This window comes from Nicotiana tabacum, chromosome 5 (genome assembly GCF_000715075.1).
Source record: "Nicotiana tabacum cultivar K326 chromosome 5, ASM71507v2, whole genome shotgun sequence".
NCBI classification, from domain to species: Eukaryota; Viridiplantae; Streptophyta; class Magnoliopsida; order Solanales; family Solanaceae; genus Nicotiana; species Nicotiana tabacum.
Genome location: NC_134084.1, coordinates 40,991,623 through 40,995,545, shown reverse-complemented (window position 1 = coordinate 40,995,545; position 3,923 = coordinate 40,991,623). Strand labels below are relative to the sequence as shown.

General features: G+C 36.6%; 1 long non-coding RNA gene across 1 annotated transcript; it reads left to right on the top strand.

The window, feature by feature from the left end:
* Nucleotides 1-571: 571 nt before the first annotated feature.
* LOC107787891 (uncharacterized) lies at nucleotides 572-1,518 on the top strand. The gene is made up of 2 exons (XR_001648501.2): nucleotides 572-975; nucleotides 1,066-1,518. It is a non-coding gene; the product is annotated as an uncharacterized LOC107787891 (long non-coding RNA).
* The last annotated feature ends 2,405 nt before the right edge of the window (nucleotides 1,519-3,923 follow it).

Below are 3,923 nucleotides of genomic sequence, written 5' to 3'. Positions count from 1 at the left end.
GGCCCTGGCCTTCCTCGTCAATACTCGCCCAAGGTTAGGCTTGGCAGTTACTGAGTACCGCCGTGGTGTACTCATGCCCTTTTTGCGCATTGTAGACATGTGATTTTTGACCCTCCCCAAGATTTTTTATATTTTAGCACGTAAATATTTAATTTAGGCCTAATATAACTATTTCAACTCATTTTTACTCTTTTACTTTATTTTATTACAAGAAAATGAAAATTATAAAAATAGGTTCATTAATGTTTTGTAGTCATTTTTAATCCTAAAAAATAAAAAAATAGTATCGTATTTTTATCTTAATATGATATTTGAAAATACCAAAAATAGGTTTGTTTTAACGGTTAGTTTTATTTTAATAATTATTTCAATAGTAGGATTAGTTAATAAATGAGAGCGTATTTTTAATCTCGTTCAGAAGGATAGAACTTGGGCTCGAGCAACCCATTTTTAGGCCTAATTTTAAACCTAGCCCATAATTTTCAAGCCCATAATTCCTAGGCTCATACCTCTTAACCTAAAAACCCTACCAAAAAAACTTAGACTCTATAAAAAAAGAAGACACCTAAAAATCTGGGGGGGGGGTGGGGGGGATCGAAAAAGAAAAGCTAGAAACGAACAAAATCCCTGAACAAAATCACCATCTTGAATTTCACCCTCCCCATCGGAAAATCCCTCACACTTAGCAGCCCTGAACCTCACAAACGAACAATCCCTCATCTCATTTTCTTGAAGTTAACACACGCAAGAGAACTGAAATCCCAACCATTTCCAGATCTCAAACACTCAGCTTCCATTGCCGGCGAGCTTCGCCGGGAACCGGCGGAAACAAAGCCGAAAAATACACTATTCCGTTGCCGGCTTCCGTTTTCTTTTATTTTCGTCTCAAAATTGGAGTTCCATCAATGTTGTTGTTGCTGTCCGAGTTCTCTGTGGTTAAGCATTTTCGGATTGCAATTGGAAAAATTATCTCAGGTCCGTTCTTCCTAATTTGTTCTTGACCAGTGTAATTTTGATGTCTCAAGCATTTATATGATAATAAACGAAAGATTCTGCTATTTACAGTTGCCGCTCTATTAGCCGGGTACAATCTTTTCTAATCTTCCCTTTGGGGCGCCGTTATTATGTATTTCATAAGATCAGCCTTGCCGGTTTTGGATGTTATCGCGACTTGCCGTCGTTTTCTTGTCTGTGGCTGTTAATATCTGTTAGATTTTTCTAGCCGTGAGTGAATGAAGTGGTATTCATGTAAATGAAAATTTGTTCATCTCTTTCTTTTGGTTTATGTATTTGTGATTTTTTTCAGAATTTGTTAGGAAATGGTGTCAAATGGGACGTTGTTCTGATTGATAGTCTGCCGATTTGGTTTGGTCACTGTGTATTGTTTGAATTTATTCTAAGACCTCTAAAATGTTGAGTTGCTTGCTAGTTTGTTTAAGGGGTCGTGTTTGAGATTAGTATGATAATTTGATTATATTATGAATCATAATGAGTTATAGTCATTGTGAATGTTCTGTATTTCAAGTTTTCCAATCACTTGTTTGTTTTCTGTAAAATCTATGTATATATTTACTTAGATTAAACCTGGTTATAGGTGCAACATTTTGGGACATAAATTTATCAGTTTTTATAACATGTGCACGATTATCTTCAATCCATTCTGTTATTCTTCATAAATCTAGCAAGAACATTGGTGTGATCTCATGCAAATGTCTGATATGCATGATTATCTTCGTAGATTTAAGTTGGAAAAAGGAAAAAAGATATTTTGTCTACAAATTTCATAAATTGCTGATTTATATGTAAATAATATGGTTTGCTTTAAGCGTGCTAATTATAAAATTATTGTGGCCATGGCTACCATTCCTGTGGCATGGTTACGATACGAGAATCTCAATTCGGGGGTGCATTTCATGTGACCCGATTATAGCAACTGCGAATAATAAACCCCTTTTGAATAATTTGAGGCGTGTCATGCCAAATAAAATCCCAAATCTCATGGCCCTCACAAAACTAGCTAGCTTCTATATTAAATTTGAGGTGTGCCATTCTTAAATTTTCCGTGGCCCTCACAAAGCTTGTTTTAAATTTAAAAGTGCGTAGTTTCTTTAGGCGCGCTATTTAAATTGCTTTCCTTATTTATTAAATTCGGGGGTGCATTTCATGTGACCCGATTCCAATTCTTAAAACGTTGAATAAAATATGTTTAGGATTGCGGGTGCATTTCATGGGGCGCAATCCAAAGATTTGTTTTAAACGACGTTTAATCTTCTTTAAAAATTGAATAAAAGCGGTTAAAAGTCAAAATTTGCACATAGGTTCATAATCGTTTAAAATCAGATAATTAAGCCGGATATAACAGTTGAGCGACCGTGCTAGAACCACAGAACTCGGGAATGCCTCACCTTCTCCTGGGTAAACAGAATTCCTTACCTGGATTTCTGGTTCGCAGACTGTAATACAGAGTCAATCTTTTCCTCGATTCGAGATTCTAAACCGGTGACTTTGGACACCATAAATTATCCCAAGTGACGACTCTGAATTTTAATAAAATAATCCTGTTTGGATTGTCACTTCAAGTGGAAAAACTCCCTTATACACCTTTTGTCGGGGGTGTAGTGAAAAAAAAGGAGGTGTGACAGCTCTGGCAACTCTGTTGGAGATTGAACCCAGAATCTCTGGTTCAGGGTTCAAGAATTCGAGCTTAGAATAATTCTTATAGTTGGCTTTATCCATTATCTGATTTTGTTACATTATTTGGGCCTAATGTGCTAATTGATTGCTTTTACCGCTTTGATATTCCGTGAACTGTATATAAACTGTTGCGAAATCCCTCTTCTCCCCGAGTCTTCTAAATCATGAAGAAGTGTGCACTTCATGCGACTTCTTTTCTGTTAGCGTCATATCCCAAATTTAGAACGAGGTTCGGACAAGTTGCAAAGCCGGTGAAGCTTCTGTATTTCTGGTACGCTGCCCCCCCCAGCTCGAGTTGTCCGCTCGGGTAAGCCAGGTCTAGAACAATAAACCCAGGTTTTGAATCTTGAATAACTCAGCTTCATGTCGGATCCCTAGTATGAACACTTGTTTGCATCATGTGCACTTGACTTAGGGGACTCAACATAGAGGTTGGATCCGTCTAGGACAGGTGTATCCAAAATAACAGACCATCTTGATGCATCCTATGTGCTATATGTTGCATTTTTTCAAGGGCAAAAGGGTCATTTGGCGGACTAATGATAGCTGAGGGAAAATGAAAAAGAAAAAGAAAAAGAGGTTGAAGTGTGAAGATAAAGCGAGTTGTGCCCAATTATGTTTTATGTAACATTCTTGTTAAGAAAAAAAACTTGAAAATTCGAAGAAAAAAAAGAGATTTTGCACTTTTTCATCATTTTCCGTAAATCAAAAAATCAGAAAATCAAAAAAAGAAAAAGAAAAAAAATCCAAAAAAAGAGTTTACATGTTTCATCATTTTTCAAAAAAAGAAGACAAAAATATGTTTTCTCTAAATTAGTTTTTTTTTTAATTCTCGCCCGTATCCAATCTGCCCGAACTACGCATACCTGATTCTTGTCTTTCGGGACGGGATACGTAGGCAACCCACATAGGGTCCGATCTTCCTAGTAAATCGTATGTTCTTAGCTTTGCGGGGTCTTAGCCAAATTTTGCACTTCTAGCCACCTTTTGGCCAAATAAGTCATTTTGCAAAAATAGCCTCAATCATGCCTTGCATGTGTCTTAGGGAATGTTATTGTCTCACATAGTGTTGGTTTAAGTTTTCTCATACAGGTGTGGATCTACTTGTCGAAGTTTGAGCATGACAGATACCCCAGTATCACTGCATTCAGGAGATGCTCGAGGAGCCATTTTATGTTTTTGAGTCAATTGTTTTTGTTTTATTTTCTAGACTTGTATAGTAGTATTTA